The 13,267-nt window shown below is 39.8% G+C and overlaps 1 protein-coding gene across 1 annotated transcript in view; it reads left to right on the top strand.

Moving 5' to 3' along the window:
- The first annotated feature begins 651 nt into the window (after positions 1-651).
- The window catches only part of PAK2 (p21 (RAC1) activated kinase 2), a 94,721-nt gene continuing 82,105 nt past the window's right edge, over positions 652-13,267 (top strand). Inside the window, exon 1 of the mRNA XM_082700075.1 lies at positions 652-1,054. The gene's annotated coding sequence lies outside the window, so the exon portion shown is untranslated. The remainder of the gene's footprint in view (positions 1,055-13,267) is intronic.

Below are 13,267 nucleotides of genomic sequence, written 5' to 3'. Positions count from 1 at the left end.
CATGTCCACCCGTTATCCCTGATGCCTAAATGATACATTTTAGATGTTCAAATGTTTGTAGAATTAGTGAATACGCTGATGAACTCCTCCCTGGATAAAACATGAAGGCTTTAATTTCAAGGAGCTGGGACTTCATTTAGCAGCAAAAAAACAGTAAGAGTTTGTAAGTAAAATGCAAAATGGATAACAATGTAGTTGTTATCACAAACAAATGTACGGAAGCAGATTTCTATACAGCAATGTTGGTCAGCATCTTTGACTGGCAAGGACCCGAATGAAGACAATGCTCAAAGGAGGGATTGGCTTTCTCAATTTAAAGATTTTTTTAAATTTATTTGTCAGAGAGAGAGAGAGAGAGAGAGAGAGCAAACACAGGCAGACAGAATGGCAGGCAGAGGAAGAGGGAGAAGCAGACTCTCTGCCGAGCAAGGAGCCCGATGTGGGACTCTATCCTGGACGCTGGGATCATGACCTGAGCCGAAGGCAGCTGCTTAACCAACTGAGCCACCGAAGCGTCCCTGTCTTTCTCAATTTAAAGAACACTCTCCCCGCCCCTCCCACCGCCAAGAAGGAAAAGAAAAAAACCGTGAAAGAAAGCGAGAAGAGCCGGGTGCACGTGTCCAAACTACGACTCCCAGCAGCCCTCGCGCGAGCCCTCCCATCCGGAGGTGGTGCGGGTCTCCGCCCGGTGGAGCTCCGGGCTTGGGTCAGAGAGGGGCGGTGTTCTGGCCCCGCCCCTGCCCGCTCCCAGCCGTCGCCCTCCCCCAGGGTTGTGGCCACGCGCAGCGGCGGCGGTTGTTCCGCTTCCCCTCCGGCCCGGGCCGTCGCCATTGCCGAAGGCTCCCTGCCCTCCCCTGCCGGCGCCCGCGGGGCTCTGCTGCCGCTCGGCCTAGCGGTAGCAGCGGCTGCGCTCCAGCGCGGCTTGTCTTCCCGCCCCGCTTCCCCTTCCGTCCCCGCCTGCCCCGCGCCGCGCGCTTGCCCGGGGCGGCTCCGGAGCCCGCCGGGAGCTCGGACCGAGGCGCCTCGCTGGGGCGGGGACCTTTCCTCGCCTAGGGTAAGTGTGCAGACAGGCCGGGACACGGGCCGTCGCTCTCTTCCTCCTTCCTCCTCGGCGGCCTGGCCGGCGCGAGCGGCCCGCAGCAGCCTACCTGCCGGGGGCAGCGCCGGGGCAGCCGCCACCTGCGTTCCGGGAGCCGCGGCTCCTGGGGCGGTGGCTCATTGTCTGCTCCCTAGGGCTGTTTTCTTCGGCTTTAGCCCGAAATGGGAAGCTCGCTAGGCTGGCGAAGTCTAACTCTTCCTGGACCCAGCCCTGCCCAGGGCCGCGCCGCGCCACAGGCTCTGCCCACTCTCGGTCTCCCTTCCCTCGCATTTCAGCGTCCTCCTGTTCTCAGTTTAGTGGTCGACCTCACGTCTCGGCTTTTCGTCCTCGATTTTTCCTGTCGTACGGAGTCCCTCCTTGCTACCTCTCCGGTCGTTCTAGTTTCATCGGTTAGGCATATTGTCTCTCGTCCCTGTACCCTGTTCTAAACTGCAATGTGCGGTCTCTTCCATATTCCGCGTTAGTGGGAACGCATAGTGCTCCGAGGGTTTGAGGGCCTCGCCTAATACCCGAACTTTCGGATCTTCTCGTGATTCTTGTTTGGTCTTCAGCCAGGGGGTGAATAGTTGCTTCTTTAGGTAATTTAGGCGAAGGTTGGCTTTTCACCGTGTTTGGCTTTAACCCAACGCACTACAGTCTTCGGTGGACTCAGCCTTTTGACTGATTCTTTAAAGATAAAGTCATCCCAGAGCTAAAGTGTGAAAAGTGATTTCTCTTGTTGGTTGGTGCGGGGCCGTATCCTCCTTGTAGCTTCATTTTAATTGGAAGTCGTGAGCGTGATTTGTTTCCTCCTTGATAAATCATGCCAACTCCCATTGATATAACTGTTTCAATTATACTTTACAAGTTATCTGTAGTTGTTTGTTTTCTTTTTAACCTCTAAAAGACAATCAAAATGGGTAGGCCTAAAATTAGACAACGACGAGTTGTGTTTTGGATCAAGGTTGTGCACGTCACGTTTTTTCCCCCTTCTCTGTTTGACTCTTCCGCTCTTATAAGTAGGCAGGATATTGAAATTTACAAGAATTTGCTTGTGGGGTTTTGTTTTTTGTAGGATTGTCCAAAAGAATAACATTAAGTAAAATTAGATTGGGGTGAAGACAGTGAATAGTAATTTTTAAAGCAGGTTAGAACTTGTCAACTTTGCCAGAAGCTCAATGGCATTTGTGAAACACACTTACACTAACTCCTAAGTATCTTTTATGGCTATGTGGAAACATACATGTATATACACACATACAGATACATATGAATGGAAAGCATTGTTCATATTCTGTTAATACAGGGTATTGATTAAGGCAATTCCTTAATCTTTAGCTTTTAAATCTATTAATTACCCAAGAAAAGTGATTTACATTGTGAAAAATGAATCTTAAAATGTTTTTGACTTGTAATATATGTAGGTTGTTAAGCCCAGTTTCAGGTTTGGTGAAAGTGGTTGATCAAAATTCAGTGAATTTTACTTTCACTAAATACTCTACTTTTACCTAAGTGACTTTGTACAGAGCTTTAATACTATCATCATTTGATAGTGTCAGTTGTCAATTTGAGAGGTCTTTTTTTTTTTTTTTTTTTTTAAAGATTTTATTTATTTATTTGACAGAGCGAGATCACAAGTAGGCAGAGAGGCAGGCAGAGAGAGAGGAAGGGAAGCAGGCTCCCTGCTGAGCAGAGAGCCCGATGCGGGACTCGATCCCAGGACCCTGAGATCATGACCCGAGCCGAAGGCAGCGGCTCAACACACTGAGCCACCCAGGCGCCCCTCAATTTGAGAGGTCTTATTGGTCAAAGGGGCCTAATGTACAGAAATGTTGGAGTGTGAAATTTGGTCTGTTGATGTCAGTCTCTCAGTTCTTCTATAAGCAGATACTTTTACCAAGGAAGAGTGACTGGATATTCCTCTTCACTTAGAAGGGGTTTGATTCCTGGTTTACCATTATTCAAAAAGAGAATTATTCTTCCGGACTTTGTGGCATTTAATACTAACCATCCAAACCCCAAAATAAGTTTGTATTTGGAGTGTATCTGCTAAACAGATGAATAGGGATTCCCCTGGTTCTCTGATCTTTATGATAGGCAGGTTTCCAAGTTGGCATGGTTTACAGTGGTGTATATTTCTTTTTAACTATAGTTTTTTAAAGAAAAAACATAAAGGAAAGCTAAGGATAAACTTTCAATTATACTTTTTAAAAAAGAGAACTTGTTAGAATAGATAAAGATAAAATAAGTAGGTACTTTAAAGTTATTCCCATATTTCTTCTGTCAATATCGATTATTCTATTAATCAAGCATAATGTTTCTTTTGACTTCCTGAAATTTCTCTTTTTTTTTTTTTTTTAAAGATTTTATTTATTTATTTGACAGACAAAGATCACAAGTAGGCAGAGAGGCAGGCAGAGAGAGGAGGAAGCAGGCTCGCCAAGGAGCAGAGAGCCCAATGCGGGGCTCTATCCCAGGATCCTGGGATCATGACCTGAGCCGAAGGCAGAGGCTTTAACCCACTGAGCCACACAGGCGCCTCTCTCTCTCTTTTTTTTTTTTTTTTTAAAGATTTTATTTATTCATTTGACAGAGATCACAAGTAGGCAGAGAGGCAGGCAGAGAGAGAGGGGGAAGCAGGATCCCTGCTGAGCAGAGAGCCCCATGTGGGGCTCAATCCCAGGACCCTGAGATCACGACCTGAGCAGAATGCAGAGGTTTAAGCCACTGAACCACCCAGGCGCCCCGAAATTTCTCCTTTTGATTAAAACTTGAAACTAGGTCTTGTTCAAGGCTAAGGTTTCAGGATTCTGATCAGTTTGTTTCAGAAGCCCATCAAGTTAAATAAGAGGGCTAATTCCAGACTAGTCAGAGGGCAGATAAGTTACTTAAAAATCGGAGTTGTCCCTTGTATCCTTCTTGAACCTTGGTAGAAGCAGAAAGACAAGGAAAAATAGCCCCCTTGCCTTGAAGAAATACTGATTGTTTTCTTCTGTAATCAGAATTTTCACTACTTTTTCATTTTAGGGTCATTAACCTATTTAAGGATAGCCATTCTGAACACTCATGTGGGATTTCAGAGTTCTAGCCTATTTATTATCTCTGAGGTACATTAGTACTTATCCTTCCATGTGTCTTGAATGGTTAGATGCTGGAGACCTGGATTTGAATCATGGTTCTTCTACCTGACCCTAGGTAAGACATGTACTCCTTCCAGGACTTAGTTGTCGTCTTCTGTAAAATGGGGATTGATAATAATAATAATATAATACAACTTTCATGGGGCTATTTAAAGGAAATGAGATAATGCAAGTAAAGTACCTTGCAAATGCAGTGCTTAAGTTCTTAATAAAGGTTAGTTATTATTCCATTCTAAAATAGGTTTGAGGTGCCTCGGTGGCTCAATCGTTAGGTGTCTGCCTTCTGCTTGGTCATGATCTCAGGATCGTGGGGTCAAGCCCCGCATTGGGCTCCCTGCTCTTCAGGGAGCTTGCTTCTCCCTCTTCTAGTTCCCTTGCTTGTGTTCCCTCTGTCACTGTCTCTGTCAAATAAATAAATAAATAAATAAATAAATAAATAAATAAAATGGGTTTTACATTTAATTGTTACTGTAGCAAATATTATGCTTCCAAACTTAGATTTAAGAATGCTTTCTGGAGGGGAGCCTGGGTAGCTCGGTCGGTTAAGTGTCTGCCTTTGACTCATGTCATCATCCCGGAATGAGTCCCCTATGGGGCTCTTTGCTCACTGGGGAGTCTGTCTCTCCATCTCCCCCTCCTTGTGCATGCTCTCTCTCTCTTTCTCAAATAAATAAATAAAATCTTCAAAAAAAGAAGTATGCTTTCTGGAAGAGATTGGGATGTCAGGATCAATTTTCTGAGACCATAACTGTTAAAATATTGGGGGGAAAAAAGCTTTGCCACTGATACAAAATACAGGTTTTTCAAATTTTAAAAAGTATGTGTATTTCTCAGAGAATTTGAAGAGTAGTGAAGATTATTAAGAGACAGGACAGGGGGACACCTGGGTGGCTCAGTTGGTTGGACAGCTGCCTTCGGCTCAGGTCATGATCCCGGCGTCCTGGGATCGAGTCCCACATCGGGCTCCTTGCTCTTCAGGGAGCCTGCTTCTCCCTCTGACTCTGCCTGCCTCTCTGTCTGCCTGTGCTCGCTCTTGCTCTCTCTCTGACAAATAAATAAATAAAATCTTTAAAAAAAGACAGGACAAAAATCACTTTGTCCTCAGCCCCCAGAAATAAGCATCATACTGGACTAGGGGTTTTCCCCTTATTTTTAAATTCCAAAAGTAGCCTGTGCTTATTATAAAAGATTCAAGGCAACCCAGTTATTTAGAATAAAAAAGTAAAACTTGCTCTTTCCTCACTTTCTAGTTCCATTCCCTGGTACCACTGTTAACAATTTTGTTTTCTTTATGCAGAAATAAGCACTGTGTAGTTTTAACCAATTTTTAAAAATACAAGGTCTGGTAATTACATATTCTTTTCCATCTCAATATATACAGTTGTACTTCATCTTTTTAACGGTCATGATATAGTCCATTGTCCTTTAATTATTCATTTTTTTTAAGATTTTATTTATTTGACAGAGCCGAGAGAGAGACAGAGAGAGAGCGCCCGCATGCACACAAGCAGGGGGAGTGGCAGGCAGAGGGAGAGGGAGAAGCAGGCTCCCCGCAGAGCAAGGAGGGGGGATGCGGGACTGGATCTAAGGACCCTGGGATGAGCTGAAAGCAGTCACTTAACCAAGTGAGCCACCCAGGTGCCCTATTCATGGTTCTTTATGTTGCAGTAATCCCACCTTATCCACAGAGGATATTTCCAAGACCTCCAGTGGCTGCCTGAAGCTACAGATAGAGTAAAGCCTGTATAAACTGTCTTTTTTCCTTATAACATACCTGTGATAAAGTTTAGTTTATAAATTAGACCCAGTAAGAGATTAATAACAGTGACTGGTAATAAAATAGAACAGTATAACAATATGCTATAATTAAAGTTATGTGAATGTGATCTATCTCAGAATATCTCATTAGACTGTACTCATGTTTCTTGTGATGATGTGAGATGATAAAATCCCTACATGACGAGATGAAATGCGGTGAATGGCAGAGGCAGTGTGATGTAAGGATAGGTTACCATTGACTTTCGGATGATACGTTAGCCATGGGATCCAAGGCAGTGGTTGACTGTTGGTAACTGAAATTGCAGAAAGAGAAACTGTGGTAAAAGGGGACTACTGTACAGATCTTCATCAGCTTACAAGGGGATTTTGTCCCAATAAAAACACTGTAAGTTGAAAATGGCATAAGGCGAAACATCATCATTTTGCATAGCCTGCCTTAAACGCGCTCAGGACACTTTAGGTTAGACTGCTGGTGGGCAGAACTCTCTAAATAAAATAATACTTAATTTATTTTCAAGTGTTGACTGTCTCATGTACTTAATTGAGTAGTATACTGAAAGGGAAAAATAGAATGGCTTTAAGTGTATTAGTTGTTTATCCTCTTGATCACATAGCTGACTGGGAACTGTGGCTCGCTGCCACTGCCCTGTATCACAAGACAGTATGGTACTGCATATTTCCAACCCCGGGAAAAGAGCAAAATTCAAAATACAGTTGCTACTAAGTGTGGAAACTTCACTTTCATGTCTTTGTAAGGATGAAAAATTGTAGGTCAAACCATGGTAAGTCAGGGACAGTCTTTATTCTCTCAATTTTGAGCAAGTAGAACTGGAGCTTTACTGGGCTTCAGTGTATCTTTGTGCACCAGTATTTCCATAAAAAAGTTTCTTTAGTGAGCATTTTAAGTTTTTTTTTTTTAAGATTTTTATTTATTTATTTGACAGGCAGAGATCACAAGTAGGCAGAGAGGCAGGCAGAGAGAGAGAGGAGGAAGCAGGCTCCCTGCTGAGCAGAGAGCCTGATGTAGGACTCGATCCCAGGACCATGGGATCATGACCTGAGCCAAAGGCAGAGGCTTTAACCCACTGAACCACCCAGGCGCCCCAAGCATTTTAAGTTTTGATAGATGCCAAATTAACTGTCCAAAAGTCTACATCAGTCTATACTTCTTCATCAAATTGTAGAAGCTCTTCATATGTCATCGGTAGTAATCATTCACCTTCTCTTAGGAAGATCTTTCCCATTTCACCTTTATCAAAAAAACATTATTTTTAATAATTGTTGTATTGGGGCACCTAGCTGGCTTAGTCGGAGGAGCATGTGACTCTTGACCTCAGGGTTGTGAGTTCGAGCCCCATATTGAGTGTAGAGGTTACTTAAATAAATAAAACTTTAAATAGATAAATAAAAATATAAAAGCTTTAAACAAAACTTCAAAAAATTTAAACATATTGATAGTAGAGGTTACTTAAATAAATGAAACTTTGTATTTTGTTTATTTTTTTTAAGATTTTTTATTTATTTATTTGACAGAGATCACAGGTAGGCAGAGAGAGAGAGGAACAGATGCCGAGCAGAGACCCTGATGTGGGGCTCGATTCCAGGACCCTGGGATCATGACCTGAGCCAAAGGCAGAGGCTTTAACCCTCTGAGCCACCCAGGCACCCCAACAATTGTATTTTAATCTTTTTTTCCTAATATTTATTTATTTATTTGACAGATCACAAGTAGGCAGAGATGCAGGCAGAGAGAGAGGAGGAAGCAGGCTCACCGCTGAGCAAAGAGCCCGACACAGGGATTGATCCCAGAACCCTGGGATCATGACCCGAGCTGAAGGCAGAGGCCCCAACCCACTGAGCCACCCAGGCATCCCTTGTATTTTAATCTTAATCCTTCTGAAATATGGGGGCTCCTGGGTGGCTCGGTCGGTTAAGCATCTCTGCCTTCCACAGTCTACTTGTGCTATTTCTCTGTCAGATAAATAAAATCTTTAAAAAAAATCCTTCTGAAATATGTGTGGGGGCAATAAGAGTTTTAACAGTATAAAATAGCTTGGCTACTGAAATGAAATACGGGTATAGAAAAAGTTTCAGGAGTTGTAGGTTGCTGTGAAAATAAATCGATTATAGACATTTAGGGAATAATATTGTAATGGTTTCATTGTAAGCTCACATCTGAAAACAAACAAACAAAAATGCCCCCTTTAACTGTTCTTTTTTCCTTTTTTTTTTTTTTTTTAAGATTTCATTTATTTATTGACAGAGAGACAGAGCCTAAGCAGGGGGAGAGACAGAGGGAGCAGGAGGAGCAGGCTCCGTACTGAGCAGGGAGCCCAGCGTGAGGCTCTATCCCAGGACCCTGGGATCATGACCTGAACCGAAGGCAGACACTTAACTGACAGAGTCACCCAAGTGCCCCTTGATCCCTGTTTCTTGTCATCTACTGATTTCATCCTCATCCTTCAAATTTCCACCATTGAGTGTACTTTTGGGAAGTCTTTCTTGATCCCTACTATGATATAAATATTCTTCTTACATATTTTCTTAACATGTTTTAATACACAATCCTTATTTGCGGTGTACGGAAAGCATGAATTATTTATCTGGAAATGAGAGTTAGTTCTCAATTTTTGCCAGTTGAAACTAATCAGACTGGGAGATGTGAGGAAGAACTCTTTAATGTTGGTTAAAAGTGATACACACACATATGCATGCAGAGCACTTTTAACTCATTACTGAGTTCTTCCTCAGTATTCCAGTATTTACATTGGTGAAATTTTTTCAGGTAAATGCTTAATAGGTTCTGGAAAGCTACAAAGTTTTATTTTTGCCTTGCATTCATTTCATCAGAAAAGGTATATTTTAGGACACCTGCATGGCTCAGTTGGTTAAGCATCCAACTCTTCGTCTTAGCTCAGGTCTTGACATTCGGGTCCTGAGTTCAAGCCTCACATTGGGCTCCACACAGGACGGAGAGTGGGAGAGCAAGGTGAATTTTTTTTTTTAAGATTTTATTTATTTATTTCACAGACAGAGATCACAAGTAAGCAGAAAGGCAGGCAGAGAGAGGGGGGAAGCAGGCTCCCTGCCGAGCAGAGAGCCCAATGTGGGGCTCCATCCCAGGACCCTGGGATCATGACCTGAACCAAAGGCAGAGGCTTTAACCGTCTGAGCCACCCAGGCCCTCTGCAAGGTGAATTTTAAGATATATTCTCAGCTTTTATATTTTTAATTACTGGGTTTGTTTGTTTTTTGTTTTTTGTTTTTTTAGTTTATTTTGTGATTTATAGGCTTAAAAGTGAAACAGAATTATTGTATAATAAACGTGAGCAGCAAGAGGTGGGTAAAGCATTTAAACAAAATTTCAGGTGCTCTAAAGTGCAAAGTATTAAAGAAGGAGAAGGTACATTGGCACAAAAAATAGTGGAAATAGAACTAGATGTTTGATAAGGTGTCTCTATTGTAAATTCTTCCTGAACTTTTTTCACCTTCCTGACTAAATACTTGAAAAGAATAAAGTTGCCTTTTTTTTTTTCTTAAACCCCATATTCCATTATGTATGGATAACTACTATTGATATTCTGGTATGCTTCCTGCCAGTACTTTTTCTTCCTTTATATATGTGTGTGTACATACTTTGCTTTTATAAAATTAGAATCCTGTTCTGTGTAATTTGTTACCGTGCTAAATCTTGAAAGTGTCCCTTTGTTCTTCAAGATTCTCTTAAAATCATCTTTTAATGTTTGCCTGACATTCCATTGTACAGCTGTGCCTTATTTGCTCTTTTCCTATTGCTGAATGTGTAACTTATTTTCAATATTTTATATTGATATATACTGATATGTCAATATATTGATATCAATTATAATTTCAATTGATAATATCAATTATATTGATATGTATTGGTATATATATTTAAATTGATATGTATATAAATATATATACATATCATACCATTTATTATAACATTTTTGTAAAATATATATTTATATATATTATATATATTGAATATAAATATATATTTTTTATAAAAATGTTATAATAAATTGTTTTCTAGTCATCCCTGATTATTTTAGAATATTTTCCTAGAAGTGGAGTTGCTGAATGAAAAGGTATAAGCATATAACAGTCTTAAGTCATCCTTCAGAGAAGTTTGCTGTGTCATCACAAGCAGTTTGTATCACATTTGATTGCTATCCTCAGTGAAGCAGCCATCATTTTAAATGACATTAATAAAATTTGCTTATTAGGAAAATAAAAATACAGTTTAATTTGCCTTTCCCATTTAAATTTTAATTTTGTTTTAGTTAATTTGATTTACTTCTGATAAGTACACAGATGTAACTAGATATTTGTGTCTAATTTTATTATTTTACTGGTCTTCAATAAAATTTTATTTACTTTTGTTTTCAAGGTTCATTGTCTTGTCTGAAAATATTATAGTAACCTTTCCTTGCTTTCCAATAGTCACAATATTGATTTCTGTTTTAGGGCTTTATTACATTGGCCAGAATTTCTAAGACACGGTTCAATAAGAGAGGTGATAATTGTCTTAGAGTATTTCTAACATTTTTACAATTAAGAATGATGGCAGTTGTTGGTTTTAGAGAGAGAGATTTTTTTTTTTAAGATTGTTTATTTATTTATTTGACAGAGATCACAAGTAGGCAGAGAGGCAGGCAGAGAGAGAGAGAGAGGAAGGGAAGCAGGCTCCCCACTGAGCAGAGAGCCCGATGCTGGGCTTGATCCCAGGACCCTGAGATCATGACCTGAGCTGAAGACAGAGGCTCGAACCCACTGAGCCACCCAGGAGCACCAGAGAGAGATTCTTTAGGGAGAGATTCTGTTCTGACTTTACAAAAAATAAGAATGGCTTCTGAATTTTAACAAATGTTTGTGTAATACTTCTTTAGGTAATGCTAATAAGGTTTTTTTTATTTTAACTACTAATAAGGATATATATTAATAAATTTGCTAATAGCCAAAGGCATGTATTATGAGGAACCAGAATCCCACTCATATTAGTCAAGTGTACAGAAGTTATCGAAAGAATAGAAAAAAAAACTTAGAAATTTAGTTTAATAGGAGTATACAGGCCATGTGGTAACTTCTGTAGTTCTGTAAAATCTTGAGGAATCCTTATTTTTTTGAGTCAGTTTTGATCATTTGTATTTTTCCGGATTATATATATATTTTGATTTTTAAATTTGTTATTGATGAATATGTGTAATATTTTACCTTAAAGTCTGTGGTGTTTATTTCCATCTTTTACTAGTGATGTTTTAAATTTTTCATGATTTGCCAAGTGTTCATCTATTTAGTTTTTAATAACTAGCTTTCAGATTTATCCTGTTGGTTTTCTGTTTTCTGATTCCCTGATTTCTGCTCTTCTCTTAATGATTAGGGATCTGATCAGTCATCTAAAATAGCTTCCTCCTACCCCACTTGGTCTATGACCTCTTGCCCTTCTGTGTCTGTCTGTATAGCAGTTTTCCTCTGAAGTCATTTGGCTTTTTTCATTTTCTTGTTTCTCTATTTCTTTGCTGCTATTCTATTTAGAACTTAGAACACATGGGCATGCAGTAAGTATATGTTGGTTGAATGTCGGTTTCTTTTATTTCTAATGATTTTTAATTTTTTAATTAAGACTTTATTTTATGTGGCAATTTTAGGTTTACAGTGAAATTGAGTAAAAAGTACAGAGTTCCTATATATCCCAAGCTCTCCCTTACTCCCTTTACCCCCTCCATCAACATCTCACCATGTGTGATACTTTTTTTTAAATTGATAAACCCAACATTGACACATCTATTATCAACCAAATCCCATAGTTTAGAGTTCACTCTTGATATTATACATTTAATGGGTGTGGACAAATGGTGGATGTTGACATGTATCCATCATTAATTATAGTGTCATACATAACAGTTTCCCAGCCTTAAACATCTCCTGTGTTCCACATAGCCCTCCCTTTTCTCTAATTCCTGGCAACTACTAGTGCTTTTACTGACTCCTTAACATTGCCTTTTCCAGAATGTCCTGTAATTGGATCATACACTATGTAACCTTTTCAGCTTGCAGTATGCATTTAAGTTTCCTTCACATCCTTTGATGACTTGATAGCTCATTCCTTTTTAGCAATGAATTTTATTCCATTGACTGGATGTACTGCAGTTAGTTCATTCACCTGCTGAAGGACATCTTCATAGCTTTCACATTTGTCAGTTATGAATATAGTTGCTGTAGACATCTGTGCTTCATTTTTGTATGGATATAAGTTTTCAGCCGATTTGAGTAAATACCAAGGAGCATAATTGCTGGATGGTATGATAAGAGTATATTTAGTTTTGTAGGAAATCTCTAAACTGTCTGAATTTCAAAGTGGCTTTACTGTTTTGCTTTCCCACCAACCATGGGTGAGAGTGTTCGTGTTGCTCAGCATCCTCACGAGCATTTGATGTTTATAGTGTTTTGGATTTTAGCTGTTCCGATAGATATGTAGTGGTTATCTCATTTTTTTGATTTGCAGTACTCTAATGACTGATGTTGAGCATCAGTACTAATGATGCATGCTGCTTTTCCATCTGTGTATCACTTTTGGTGAGGTATCTCTTCAGAAGTTATGCACATTTTTAAATTGGATTGTTAATTTTTCTATTGCTGAGTTTTAAGAGTTCTTTGTATATGTTGGGTAACTGTCCTTTATATATGATATTTCTTTTGCAGGTATTTTTTCCCCAGTCTGTGACTTGTTTCTCATTCTCCCAACTCTAATGATTTTTGTCATGTATTTTGATGCAGTATTATTTGATGTATATGTAAGTTATCTACTGCTAAAGGTCTCATTGTGAATTATACTTAATAAAAATAATCATCATACTTTCTGAATCTTGTATTTTACTTAAATTCCTGTCTGTACTAAATGTCTTTGCTCAGTAAATTATCCAACTTTGTCTTTCCATACCATTTTGTTTTAGTTGTGCCTTTTTAAAATTACATGTAGGTTTTTTTTTTAAGATTTTATTTATTGTTTATTTATTTATTTGAGAGGGTACACTTGGGGGAATGTACTTGAGCAAGCTGGGGAAGCTCAAGCAGACCCCACACTGAATGTGGAATCCAATGTGGAGCTTAATCCCATGACCCTGAGGTCATGACCTGAGCCAGAACCAGAGTCGAATGCCTAACTGACTTGAGCCAGCCAGGAACCCTGTAGTTTATTTTTGTTTTAATTCAAAATGAATGCTTAAAACATTTGTTTATTGTCAAG

Source organism: Mustela nivalis (genome assembly GCF_964662115.1).
Source record: "Mustela nivalis genome assembly, chromosome: 1".
Taxonomy (NCBI): domain Eukaryota; kingdom Metazoa; phylum Chordata; class Mammalia; order Carnivora; family Mustelidae; genus Mustela; species Mustela nivalis.
The sequence above is the reverse complement of the archived record's forward strand: the minus strand, read 5'-3'. Positions and strand labels throughout refer to the sequence as shown.